This window comes from Polypterus senegalus, chromosome 3 (genome assembly GCF_016835505.1).
Source record: "Polypterus senegalus isolate Bchr_013 chromosome 3, ASM1683550v1, whole genome shotgun sequence".
Taxonomy (NCBI): Eukaryota; Metazoa; Chordata; class Cladistia; order Polypteriformes; family Polypteridae; genus Polypterus; species Polypterus senegalus.
In genome coordinates this window covers 73,565,020-73,580,705 of record NC_053156.1, presented here as the reverse complement: position 1 = coordinate 73,580,705, position 15,686 = coordinate 73,565,020, and positions in this window count along the sequence as shown.

The following is a 15,686-nucleotide window of genomic DNA, read 5'->3' as shown; positions in this document are numbered from 1 at the left end:
TAATAAAAGGCAAAGCCCTCACTCACTCACTCACTCACTCACTCACTGACTCATCACTAATTCTCCAAATTCCCGTGTAGGTAGAAGGCTGAAATTTGGCAGGCTCATTCCTTACAGCTTACTTAAAAAAATTGGTCAGGTTTCATTTCAAAATTCTACGCCTAATGGTCATAACTGGAAGGTATTTTTCTCCATTAACTGTAATAGAGTTGAGCTGGAAAGACGTGGGGGGCGGAGTTTCGTGTGACATCATCACGCCTCCCACGTAATCATGTGAACTGACTGTCAACGCAGTACGTAGAAAACCAGGAAGACCTCCAAAAAGCGCTTAAGAAAACATGCATTATATAATTGAGAAGGCAGTGAAACAATAAGAAGCGAGCGAGTGACATATACTACCATATTCATGAGTGCTGCTACCTCGGAAAGAAAGCAAGGTGTAAACCTAAACTTTAAATTAAGTTCATAGACAGGCTACCGCTGGCGTTTCACATGCCCACAGGTAATGCGGGATACAAGTTTAATGAGAGGACGCAGGATATAAACGAGAGTTTTGATCACTTTGTAACTAAGTTAAAATTGTAGGTGAAGGGGTGTGCTTATGCAAATTCCGAGAGACTGTGTTTGTGGGGGATTGACAGTTAAGGCGGGTGGGGGAGTCACGTCATCATCTCCCCTCCCATTCATCTTATTTCGCTCTGAGCTGAGCTCGCAGCTAACGCCGTCTTCCGAAGCAACTTCGTCAGACTGCCACCAAATACTCACAGAAAAATCCACAAGTTAATACACACGCTGTCTCTAGAGTTTCTACACACTGAATCCTCCAGGCACTACTTACAAAAGGTTACATTGACAATCGTGTTACGTTATTTTTAAAATCTTTCCTTTTCTTAGCACAAGCACAGCTGAGAAGCTTCGATGCATGTGCTCCATAACGCGTTAAAAATAATGCATTTAATCACACTTTGCATTACAAGCAAAGGGAGCTTTTGTCAATGCATGATTTCCTGGTACACCGATTACATTGATCAGCGCATCCCGATTCATTTTACCCTCGCACCACCTTAGTTTGAGAAGAAGTATGAAAAATATGAGGTTAACACAGAAAAACAGATCACCAATTCAAGCTTTATGAATAATCGATTCGCCATCAATAATTGTTTTGGTAAAGCCATCCTCCTTCCATTTTATAATTTTTCCGCCACTAGCCATGATTAAATGAACGGTAAAAAGTAAGAGCAAAGCGAGGGTGACTTATTTAGGCAGGCATATATATGACAGCAACACTCATGACAATGTCAATCATGTTACGTTATTATTAAAATGTTTCCTTTTCTTTTTCATTACTTCTTTAACACACTACTTCTCTGCTGCGAGGCGGGTATTTTGCTATATATATATATGAATGACCTCCAAAGAGCGCTGAGACTTTTGATATCATGAACGTGTCTGCAAAAACTGGGGTCTCCTGCCCAGAAAAAGTCGAGCAGCCAGCGCGTGCATAGCTGTGCCGGCCTTTGAGACGCTGACTGCGCTTCTGCCTTAAGTCAAAGTGAGCACTTTTAATTTTTTTCATCCTCCCCGCGCTATAGCCCAGACAAGTGCAAACACGGACCCCTTTTCTACACCACGGCAAAATAATATTAAGGCATTCACACTTTCTTTTGCACGTATACGATTATGAGGTCCTCAGCTGGATTATGAAGACACGCACAGGAGTGGAGGACTGACAGTGCCATCACAGCCGATTAATGGCGGGACGTCTCACCAGTCTACACAAGACCCACCGCGACTGTCCCCAAAAGGCGATCATAACGTCAGCGAACACATCTCTCTATACTATATAAAAGAAAAGGCAACTTTCCTTTCTTTACACCTTTTTCCTTTTATCCCAAACCAAAGCCTTTCTCTTAACACTGCAGAGGACACAAAACTAATTTTCTTTAAATGCCGGTAAGGCACATTACCAGAGGCACAAATTTGAACGCTCACATAGAAAATGTAATTTCAATGTACCTGTACTTCTTAAAACGTTAATGTTTTACTGTTTAATAACTTATAGACTATAATTTATTATTTTTCCCTTGCACTCAGTGACCAAACCTATACACACACATATAGACACATACAAACATACACACAAGTATATGTATGTGTATATATATATATACACACACACACACACACACACACACATACATACATACACACATATATATAATTTGTGTGTGTGTATGTATGTATGTGTGTGTATATATGATGTAGATAGGTATGTATGTATATATATATATATATATATATATATATATATATATATATATATATGTATATGTAGATATGTATATAGATATGTAGATATGAAGATATGTATGTGTGTGTATATATGTATATGTATGTATGTATGTATGTATGTGTGTGTGTGTGTGTGTGTGTGTGTGTGTGTGTGTGTGTGTGTGTGTATATATATGACAGCAGCAATCCAAGCTGTGAGGAAACAGTAAAAAGGAGGCGTGTCGGACGTCGTGGTACATTTTCTGATGCAGCTAGACGAAAATAACTTTGTGACGCTGCCACCAAATACACAAAACAATTACTTTGACAATCATGTTACATTATTTTTAAAATGTTTCCTTTTCTTTTTCATAACTTCTTTAACACATGACATCGCTGCAAAGCGCGGGTATTTTGCTATATATATATATATCACAGCGACACTCATAACAGTGGCAAAACAATTACATCGACAATCATGTTACGTTATTTTCAAAATGTTTCCTTTTCTTTCTCTTTCCTTCTTTAACACACTACTTCTCCGCTGCCAAGCGCGGGTATATATATATATAGATAGACAGAGATATATATATATAGATAGATAGATAGATATGAGAACAACACTCATATCAATGACAAAACAATTACATTAACAACCATGTTACGTTATTTTTAAAATTTTTCCTTTTCTTTTTCGTACCTTCTTTAACACACTACTTCTCCGCTGCGAAGCGCGGGTATTCTGCTAGTCTCTACCCTAAACGAGACTGTTCAACATCAAACCATTGGTTTATTGTTATTGCTATTATTGCATTAAGACTTATTATGCTTATTCTAGACAAATTTCTAACACTATCCCCCAGGTTTATTGTCTGGGTGTATATTATCTTAATGCACTAAGATTTTAGACTATATTGGTAATAGATATCTCTTATCTTTTAACCCTAAAACGCCGCTGCGTGAGGGCTTGTTTTGCTTTGGATGTGCTCTGTCTCTGGGTATGTCAGAGGACCGGGACTGTGTGAAGTGGGTTCTAGCCTCACTTGGGGAGGCAAAAAGGGAGGGTGGGGGGTTAAGGGGGGAGAGAAAGAGAGCAGGCTTGATCTATACCTAATCTATCCTCTTAATCTTTACAATTATAACTACCAATTGTCAGGGATGCCAGGGGCCATGACCCGGCCGGGACGTCATGAGGGACCGGATGTGGGTCTGTGCCCACCCTGGATCACGTGGGGGTCGCCTTCCTGGTTGTTTTGGGGGCCACGGGTACAGGGCATGGAGGCTCCACCCTGTAGGGCCTGTGGTCACCGCCAGGAGGCGCCCCAATGCCTTGGGGACCTGTTACCCCAGCACTTCCGCCACACCCAGAAGTGCTGGGGGGAAGAATTAGGACAGCGCCCGGAGAGCTGCCGGGAGGACAGCCGGCACTTCCACCACGCTGGGGCGTGGCCAGAAGATGAATGCCGGGAACACCTGGGGCTCATCCAGGGACTCTATAAAAGGGGCCGTCTCCCATCATTCGAGGCTGGAGTCGGGAGGCGGAAGGACAAAGCTCAGGAGAGCTGTGGAGGCGGCCCGAAGAAAAGGCATTGTGGCCAGGACTGTGTGTGATTGGGGTAATTGTGCACGTGACTTGGGGTCTGAGTGACCAATGGACTGGGGTCTTTGTGACCAGTATTTGTAAATATTGTAAATAAACGTGTGGTGGTTGAGAAACAACATGTCCGCCTGTCTGTGTCCGGGCCGGGTTCACACAATGTAATAATACGCTGCATGGCAACAACTCTAGGGGAAATAGGAAATTAAGGCCGAAGCTGTCTCACTTCCAGTTAAGACTATAAAATGACATCAAAAACTCAGAATCAATGTCTCCATGATGGGACAGTTAACTTCATGAGCTGGAATGTTAAAGGCTTGAATCACGAATTAAAGCGAAAGAAAGTACTCTCTCACCTAACAGGTCTAAATGCTAAAATAGTATTTTTACAGGAGACCCACTTACTAAGCAAGGATCAGTTCCGGCTGCAAAAGGACTGGACTGGCCAAATGTTCCATTCTAGTTTTACAAAGAATACTAGAGGTGTGGGAATTCTCATACACTCCCATTTGTAGCATCAGATGTAGTATTGGATCCTGAAGGGAGATATGTAATGGTCATGGGAGACTTATCTAACTTTAAAATGATCTTGATAAATGTTTATGCACCTAGTATCGATGATAAGGAATTTATACAAAATTTATTTGCATCCATTCCCTATCTGAACACTCATAAAGTTATAATGGCTGGGGACTTCTAAATTGTGTTCTAAATCCACTTTTAGATAGGACTTCTTCCACAGGGGGAATGGCATCTAACACCGCAAAGATAATTACAAAATTTATAACTGATCACAACTTATCAGACCCCTGGAGGTTTTTAAACCCAAATTCAAGAACATATTCTTTCTACTCACCAGTACATCATTGGTAATCAAGGATTGATTACTTCTTTATAGACAATAACTTCTTGCTTATGATTAAATCTTGTGAATACGATGCTATTGTTATTTCTGACCATGCACCTATGATCTTAGAGCTAAAATTACTAACCCCATACACTCACCTCGCAGATGGCGTCTCAACCCACTTCTATTACCAGACGAGAATTGCACGGAATTTATATCCAAACAAATCAAATTCTTTCTAGAGACAAATACATCCTCCGAGATCTCTGCAGGAATACTCTGGGAAACTCTTAAGGCCTTCTTAAGAGGACAGATTATCTCATATTTTCCCACAGAAATAAAAATGATTTTTTCAAAACGTGGCAGGATCTAATCAGTAATATTATAAATAAAATAAGCTCATAAAGCACAGAGAATTTATTAATTTAGGTATGTTTACAGGTCTTAAATTTCACGCCGTTTGGCTTGCTCTCTCTGTCAGGGGTGGGGATCGATTTGTTCTTAATGTTTCTTTTTGTAAAAACTTGATTGATTTGTATGGATTGCAATAAAATTAATAAAAAGAAAAAAAAAGAATAATTAAACATGTACTAGGAAGATATTTCAATGTTCCTTAAAAGTTTTGAAGCATTCTAGCTTACAGATGGCTTAACATCTATTACAGAGCTGATTGTGCAGCGATTGGTTACTTGGAGAAAGAAAAGGAAGGACAGGAATCGGGGATTAGTACGTTTGAAAGAGACAGTACTGCTGCAGTAAATTATTTCACTGAAGGTCGTGCATGGCGCAGCAAGCATCTTGCATTCTTGCGGGAGGCAGAAACAATCTGTGGACGAGGCGCCTGCTCGTCACTATCACTGCTCCACTTTGTTCCCATGTTTAATAACATGCTTTATCTCCTATCATCATGAAAATGATATCAAGTATACAGCTCAGTATTTTAATTATTCAGAGAGCTGTAATATTATAAATATAATGGATTCTGTGTCCTGTCGGAGGAAGAGAAAACCCAGAAGCCCGTAGTGATTCACACCCATAGAGCACATAAAACATCAAATAGAAAACAAAGCATTTAACGTGCTACTTTAGTTATGATGGGATTTGAAAAACTAGTAAATTAAACGATTTTAAGATGAAGTTTATGAAGATCTACTTTAATGTCAAAATAAACTACATGATTAAAGTGGAAATTTCGAGATTAAAGTTGACATTTCGTGCTTTTTCCCACTGTGTGCCAATTTTTTTTTTTCTCTGTACCCTAATAAACTTTCATATGACACTCAGACGGTGGGCTACGACTCACCTTTTCACAGCGACTTTGATATCTGAGAACTTTTTTATTTCGGGTACTGTGCGACTTTGTGAACTTGAGCTTTGGAGTTTCTCCAACACTCTATGTCACTCGATCAACTTCCTTTTGTTGTTTATACCACTGTTTAAACCAACAAATAGTATGTTTTTTCCTCCACTTGGTATTCGCTGAAATTCTTTTATTTTCCCCTGTACTTTAGCCATTGTCTTTTCACAGAAGGCTGAGCTTAAGGGCTATTTATATTGATTTACATATTCAAAGAGGTGTAATTCTGGGAGGAGTTGGGGCGGGACAGCAGGCACGTGCATGTGCGTTACTTTTCACACTGACCGGGATTTACGGAGCGGAAGAATGTGGAAGTTGGCGTACGTACAGATTTATGCAACTGGATTTTTTTGTGCGCAAGCACATTTCTGCTTTTGTCCGTATACCATTTTATAGTGTGAATTCTATGCACAGCATTATACATGAGGCCCCTGGAGTTTGTGAAACATTCCTCCACTTTTTGCGTAGTAAAATTAAAAATCTAAATAACTCAACTAATGTGAATCCATCATCCATTTATATCTTTCACTATCTTCCCACTCCATCCAGCTACTTTTCTAAATTTACACGACTCACATCTACATTTGTTAAAGACCTCCTTTAACATGAGGCAGACTACTTCTGTACTGGATCCCATCCCCACAACACCTCATACATCCTGCCTTCATGCCATAATCCCTGTTACAACAATAATAAATACATTCTTTGATACTTGCTTTGTGCTAGATACTTTTAAAATCACTTCTGTAACCCCAGTGTTAAAAAGTCTGGTCTTGACAGTCTTAACAATTTTTAGCATATCTGTCATTTACCTTTTCTATCAAAAGTTATTCAGGGTGTTGTAGCCTCCCAAAACATCAATTACGTAAGAGTGTAATACAGCTGTGAAACTGCTCTGCTTTAGGTAACTAATGATTTGCTTTTGGTAGCAAACACTGGACAAACCAGCAAATTAATCCTTTTGGACCTTAGTGCAGCATTTGGCACTATCAGCCATGACATTCTACTGTCCAGAATGCAGAAAATTCTTGGTATCTCTGGCACTGTCCCCTAGTGGTTTAAGTGTTGAAAAGTGCCAAGAAACACGACTTTATATCAATAGCAATGTCTACATAATGCCTCACTGTGACTGCCCAGTCAGAACTTTTATTTCTTTTTATTTTCTTGATTTATAGCCATTAGTGTGTGTTCAGAACAAATTATGTGTATTTTTGTATTTATGTTTTTAAAGAGCTTCTTCAAAAAACCAAATTTCTCTTTCAGGACAAATAAATTTCTATCCAATCTAATCTATTGTAGTTTGACTGATGTGCCAGCCACACAAAGAATTCCTCAGGGCTCTGTCCTCTACTCTTCTGTATCTATATGCTTCCCCTTGGCTTTATTATTCATAGCTCTGTACTGGCTTATCATTTTATGTAGATGATATTTATCTCTGTTTCAGTGTTAAAAGTAAAACTTCATCAGTGCTTTCACAGCTCACAGCTTGCCTCAGTGAAGTTAAAACCTGGATAGAGCATTATTCTTTAAAATTAAAATGCAACAAAACCAAACTCCTGTACATTGGCACTAAAGGCAAAGACAATGAGTTACTTTTCAATCACTCTTGACAATGATCTCATCAGATGTTCTTCTAATGCAAAAAATCTGTGTTATTTTTGATTCCTACTCTATTCTTATTCTACTGTACTTACATAAACCACATTAGGAAACTTTCTTACTTCCATCTTCATAACATACACTGTGTGTTCACTAATTCCTTTTCTAATACTGAGAATCTTGTCCATGCTTTTATTATATCCAGCATTGATTACTGTAACTCCCTACTGGCCAGTGGCCCTTCAAATCTTATATCACAGCCCAAGTTGATTCAAAACTCTGTTACAAGAGTCTTTCCATGAACCACCAACAGCGAGCACATAACATCCATCCTGCTTCACATTCACTGGCTCCCTGTGTCTTAAAGGATTGAATATAAAATTATCTTAATAACCTACAAAGCTTTAAATGGCTTTGCTTCAACAACATCAGTCACCTTCTTCATCACTATGCTCCTGTTCACCCACAAAGGTCTTCTGATTCTGGCAATCTTGTTATGCCTCACACGAACCTGCACTCTATGGGTGACAGGGCCTTCAACTGTATGGCATCCAGACTTTGGAATGACCTCCCTTAATTAATTACATCGACTGACTCAATTCATTGTTTAAAAAAAACTTAAAACTCATCTGTTCAGGAAGGCTTTTAACCTAACATTCTGTCCCTTCTTTCAGTTTATCTCTCTGTCCAGATGCTCAGGATAATTTGTGTGAGCATTATATCACAAATTACATTATTTATTTCAGGCTTTCTTTATTGTTTTTCTGTTCTATATGATGCTTTGCATATCCTGTACTTATCTGTTTTAGTGTTCTATACAAAAAATATTTGTATCCAGTGTTACACATACTCAGCTGTTCTTTCTGAAACTCTGTGAAGCACCTTGAGTTTAGGAAAAGTGCAATATAAATAAAATGTATTATTATTATTATTATTAATGTTCTCAGCAAATTAGCTTTTTATGAATCAGATACTGATTAAAATTTAATGCAGACATGCTTAGTTTGTATAGTATAGTATAATTCATTCATTAGTAATGTTAATATATATTTTTTGATATCCTAAGAATTGGAGAAGACTTGTGCATCTTTGTTAGAAAACAGTTTCTATTAAACTGCAGAAATAGCTGTACATTCAACCTCACATACCACAAGGAACTGGCAATGTTGCATTCCCTTGACATCAATGTGGTAAAGTGCTGCTAAAGAGATCATTATATGGTAAGATGTATGGGAAATGCATTCTCTCCTAGGACCACTGCATGTTTATTGTGTCTAACACCTTCATTAAACTGAGCATTCTGAATTCTTTCAACATGGCTAGCAGGATTATAGTGCCATCTAATGGAAAAAAAGGAGATCCTCCATAAAACATACTATTTTAAGAAACTAACAAGAAGTATAACAACAACAACAGATCTTTTAAACAAAACTAGCATAAAAACATTGTGTGTTATCATATAATTCCTCTAGGTATAATACTGAAAAGATGATTACTTCAGTTAATTTTATTTTAAATTATAATTTTATTTCATATACAGTGCATTTTTCACACACGGACATGTGTGTATATATATATATATATATATATATATATATATATATATATATATATATATATATATATATATATGCAGTGGAACCTTGGTATACGTCCTTAATTTGTTCCAGACCCTTTGACTTATACCAAACAGGACGTATACCAAACAAATTTTTCCCATAAGAAATAATAAGAAAATGATTAATCCGTTCCCATGAAAAAAAAAATCCTATTGCTATTGGCATATTATACATTGATGGGGTTGTATAACATAATTTAAACACTGCTTAATACTAAAATACATAAATACAAAAGCAATTTGATGAAATAAATAAAAATTTTACCTCACTTTACTTTTTAATACCATCTTTGTTTTTCACAATCGTAGATACTGTCGTTCTCGGCAAACGGTATGCAACAGCCATGTCTCGGATACGCATGCCACCTTCATACTTTTCAACACTCAATTCAAATTTACATGAAAAAAACACAAAATCACGTTGTGACGATGCAGGTTTGCTGCATGCTCCCATCTGCTGAAGGGGAGTCCTTGAACCCTACACCGTCGGTAATGTGCCTCACTGCTAATCTCATCGGTAAAGCAAGGGGATGGTGAAAAAGTGCAAAGTGCTTTTATTAAAATAATTAACAAAATAAGGTGTTCAAATTAAAATGCAGTGTCCAAAGTTCCAATAAATAATCCATAAAATCAGAAGTGAAACGTGTAGGTTAAAAACAATAGAAAAAAGTCTTCTTAAAAACAACAAAGTTAAAATAGAGCAGGAAGCATTCTTTAAAAATAAAAAAAAAAGAAGAAGAAGCCCGGTGCCTTTTTACCTGGCGGCCCCCCTGCTTCCAGCTGACATTAACTCTGCCTACTTCAGCTACAGTACTTCGCTCGCTCGCTCGCTCGCTCTCTCTCTCTCTCTCTCTCTCTCACTCACTCACTCACTCACTCAACCTCCCGTCCGTTCTTTCTTTTTACTCCCCTTCAAGCCAACTCGCGCTTCTGTTTATCAAGATAAGCAGCCCCAGGAACAATCATGAATGCGGACGGTCCCTAACAAGTGCACTTTGGTGAGAATCGACCACATCGCTAATCGCCCTGACAACCTTCAGCCACATAACCACCACGCCCCCTCACCAAGCTGCGAGTGCGGTGATTATTTATTTTAAAGCTGGACTTTGACAGGAGCTGTGGACCCGCTATATTACACATGTTACAGTTCACAGAGAGTTATAGCGAGGGTTGTTCACTGAATGCTAGCAACTGGAGCACTAATGCTCATGGGCAGTCGTGGCTTTGTCTCGAGAGAGGTAAACAAGGTTAATGGACTGGTGCCCTGTTCCTTCATGACTGCTTAGGATTAGGTGAGCTTAGAAAATGGTATGGTCTGTGTATATCTCCTTGTTATTTTTTGCAAAATAAATAATAAGATGAAATAACATTCTGAAACACGCAGAACCTATTGCAGCAGCAGCAGCAGGTTAAAAGCAGGAATGACTTCTGTTATGAATGCCTGTCTATTACAGGACCTACACACACCCATACATATTTACAGAGGAACTAATACTGAATTGTCAATTAACATCTTGTGGCAATGTTGAATGAATACAAATAAATACTGAAAAAATAAAACATGTTATGTTTGGACTTGTTAAGGATGCAATGATGTTCACAAATTTTAAAGAGCTCTGTGGTGAAGCACAATTTTAAATAAATAATTGAGTCCCAGAGTATGCAGGCTCTGAACACGTGTGGGGGCACTCCATGAGGCAGATTGTTAAATGCAATTTAAATATAGAATCGGGTATGATAGCTGTGGACTCCTCCCTAGGGATCTGAGGGATGCCAGGAGTGTGAGAAAGAAGACAGGAGGACAGCCAAATTCAAGTAATCTGGCAGACTCTGATGAAAGCAGCCACGGTGAGGGTCGGAAAGAAGGACCACAGCTGCTGGTGTCCTCACCGACTGAGAGAGCCATGGAGTGAGCTGGGGAAACAGAAGAGAGAAAGTTGCACTGGGCCCAGGTGAAGGGAGAATGAGTAAGGACCTGATGACTGTTTTTTACTCTTGTCTTATCTGCGGATTACTTATTTGGATTAAAACACACAGATTGGCACTTGGGATTTTATGGATTATTTATTTATTGAATATGTTTTAGCACTGCACTTATTGAACACTTTGGCCCTCATTTGCCCACTCATGCAGGTTTATGACCATCAACTGTTCAGGGTTCTGGAGGCTCCTGGAAGCAAAGAGGGAGCATACGGCTGACCTGGACCATTCCAAACCCATAGATTCCACAAGAGGATGACTTGAATTGTATTGTATTGAATGATAATAAATTAAAAGTATTACATATAGAACGTAAAATTGTTATATTTGAAAAACAATGTTAGGTCTGAAACTTGAAAGTAAACCTTTTAAGTAGCATCCAGCAGTCAGAGTGGAATTTTTACCATTTATATCCAGACAGTGTATGGAAACTATTAAGAATGCTGATAGCAGAGTACAAGGGAGTCATGGGAGGTTATACTTAAGCTATTGTGACAGATAGGTGGTGCCACTGAGCCCCAAATCCTGGACACAACTGACTTGAACAATTGCATATTCAAATACGGTAATTTTTATTTTGTTCAGGTACCTTGCACAGCACTGTACATAAAGGTGTAACCTTCATTTTTTTCTCTTCCTCTCAATACCTTCTACTCCTCACAGTTGCTGTCCACTGCATCCCAACTCTGACTTTCCGTGGTGAGCCAGGGGGCTACTTTTAAGCCAGATGCTGGAAGTACTCCAGGTGTTTCGACAAAGCTCAGAGGACGTACTTCCGCGTCATAAAGTAAGAATAGTTGATCCCTGTAGCTCCTCCTGGCAGCTTTCACAACACCCAGAAGGGTTGTCCCATGGGACTGCAATTCCCAGCCTGCCCCATGGTCTGGAAAATGGGAGCAGTGACACATGGACTCTGCTGTCTAGCATGTTGTGGGATTATATAATCTAACTCCCTCGATCCTTGCACCCTTCTGGCCTCCCTTCCAAAAAAGGAAAGGGATCACCTTTCTTTCTGGACGGGATGCCAAATAATCAATCCCATATGGCTCTTGCACTATATAACACATTTGTGAGGCCACATCTGGAATTCTGTACTTAGTTGTTAACTCCATGTTTAAAAAAATAGCTGTTGAGGAGAAAGTACAGAAAAGATAATCAAGTAGTTCCACAACTGCAAAGTATGTTATAAAGAGATTAAGATGTAAAAAGTATTGAATTGTTTACAATCATGAAGAATATTAGTCGAGCGACTCTCTAATCATTATTTTTTAAAGGTAGACTTTGAACAAAATATTCTATAGTATTTCTTCACAAAGAAAACCTTAAGACATATGGATTAAACTAACAAGGAGTGTGGTAGACAGCAGTACTTTGTGCAACTTCGAAACACAACTTGATAATCATTTGGAAAAATCAGGCAAATATGATTGGTGGGCTTATTATCCTAAATGGCCTGTTCTCACAAAAATAATTCTAATGATCTAAGAATTTTTTTAAATTAACTAATTTTCCTTTTAATGGCACAGTGGTTAGTGCTGATGCCTCATGAGTTTAGCTTCTTAGATTTATCTGTGTGATTTATATGTTCTCCCTGTTTCTGTGTGAGATTTCTTCTGGATGCTCCAATGTTATCCTAACATCCCAGTGACATACATAATATATTCACAGATTTTGAGCTTAATCGATTTGTTATTTGTATACATTTAGCAAGGAAGCATATACAAATATTAGCAAAAATAAACATTTGAAATTGTATTACTTGGGGGCAGAATATAAGAAGCGGAGAGACAAACAAAATTCATTTTGAGACAAGCAGTGTTAAGTACCAGAACTTTTTGGGTAAATTAAAAGCTGTATTAGATTAGCTGAAAAGACTCCTTGCTTTCTGTCAACCGAAGACAATGTTAATCAAAAATAATCAATTTTTTTCAAAAATGAAATGTGTTTGATTAAACTCTGTTCTCTAATACCTTGGATATGTGTAATACAATCTGATCAGGTTACTTTTTCATATAAAAATGTGTACAGTGTTCTCTGTTCACGATATCTCTGTGAAAATGTAACTGTCCCAACAGATTTCCTAACTTTCTTTAATAAGTGTACCCACATTTCATTAAAATTGGTCCATTGAGAGTCAAGTTGTTTCATGCGAACAGACAGACATGACAAGGTGCCTTTTGCATTACACCTAAAAAGCACAACATTCTCAAACTTAGTTAATTCATTTTATGAGCTTCAGTGGTCAGAAGTATCCTGGAGTTGCACAAGGCAGTAATCTAGTCTGAATAAGGTTTTTGTCTATCACACATAGACAAAGTGATGACATAGACTTGCCAGTTAGCCTAACACACATGTATTTTTGTTTAGTTGGCATTGTGACTATTGTTAAGACGTGTCCTCAATAAATATAAATGAATTGCCAGTTTGATTGCCTTTTCAGCTACTTGCCCACATTCTAAAGTATTTGGAAATTATGTGTGTTCAGATAAGTAAAGCAGCTAATCGGATCGGTATAACTGAGAGAAGGTTGTTAAAATGAATAAAGACAAATATAATGCTGTGTGAGAAACCTGACTTGGTTTGAAACACAATTGTTTATTACATTTAAGTATAAGAGTATTAAAATATGTCTGGCAATTTTTAAAGTAGTTGCTGAAAACTAATAAGTATATTGTGTGAACAAAATAAGAAATATCAATAGTTACATTGACAAAACAAGGAATTAATTCAGCAAGAATATTATGATCAGTTTTAAATACTGTATACAGTATATACTATTTGGCAAAATGAAAAGTCACCACATTTGTTTAAAAAAGTATTAAAAATGTGGTACATTCTCTTAGGACACTGGACAAGCACTATGAGAAAATGTTCTTTTGATAGGAATATTTGTCTACTTTGCATTTTAGATTTAAGATAAGAATTAGAACAATAGAACAATTTAGACCATAATAGGCCATTCAGTCCAACAAAGCTCACCAGGACTATCCACTTAACTCTTCCAAAATAATGTAAAATCAAGTTTCGAAAGTCCCTAAGGTCTTACTGTCTACCACACTGTTTGGTAACTTATTTCATGTTTCTATGGTTCTCTGTGTAAAGAAAATCTTCGTAATGTTTGTGTATAAATGTACCCTTAGCAAGTTTCCAACGGTGTCCCTGTATTCTTGCTGTATTCATTTTAAAGTAAACCATCTCAATCAATTGTAGTAATATCCTTCGTAAATAAATAAATCAATAATGTCTCTTCGTACTCTTGCTTTAACACTAGAATTCCTGAAGCCTACAAAAAAAACTAGTTAACCCACCTTAAAATCCCTTCGCACCTCTTCATCATTGTCTTTTGTGTTGTAAATGTGTTGATCAGTACAAGCAGCAAGTAGCCTGCTGTCCCATCCTTCAACTTGATGGTGTTCAGCTCACAGGCAAAAAGTTCTCCCACCTCATGCCACGGCTCCTTATTAGCGTGTGATGTCCCTGGAGTTGTATATGGTAAATAATACAGTATATTATTATTTGGAATACATGCATTTCATTTGGGTAAGTGTAAGATGAAAGGAAATGCAAGAAATGCTGAACACATACCTAAAGCAGAAACTTTTTACATGTTATACTAATAACGACCTGAATATCAAAATATGTATTCAAGAATATAACCAAAGAAAAAAAAAGCATTTGATTTATATGTTGCTGTCAATGAGTTAAAATCCCAGGCTCAAATGTCAATCGACAGAGTTTATAAGTGTTCTTGAATGGTGTAGAGTTAAGAACTGCAGCCTTATAAACCAAAGGTCCCGGGTTCAAGACCAGATGTTTTAAGTAGTGAACTGCTGCTATTATTATTATTATTATTACTATAATATAATAAAAACATAAATTTGATTTGAGTTTGTAACATCCGGTATAATTTTGGTTATCTGTAAAAGTTAGCACTTGTTTTATTATTCAGTTTTATTCTCTCAGTGATGTTCACGTGGTCCAACAAACTTGCCTCTCCGTCTCTGAGTTGATGGCATTTATCTCCATCCTTTACACTAGAGCAGTTCTATGGCAGATGCCTGCTTATAACTATCTGTTGTACCAATAATCAAAGATTTGATGTCCTGTGACTGTTACCGGACTGGACAAAGGCAAGACTGTAACAACAGACAGCTTCTTCACAGCACTTTCACTGGCTTATAGACTGCTGCACTCTGCTTGGCACCGTGAAGTAAAATGAGATTTCCACCTGCAGCTAAAGTCGCTTCAGTATGCGAGTAATTTGCCGAACTGCTGTTTAGATCTGGCAGTGTCATGATGACAGTGTATGTGCCCAAAAAGAAGAAGCCTTTGATTTCAGTCTGTAACAGCCGGTGTAAAGTTTTGCTACCTGTAAAAGATATCACTGAAGCCATATCATCAGACACACAAACCCTGG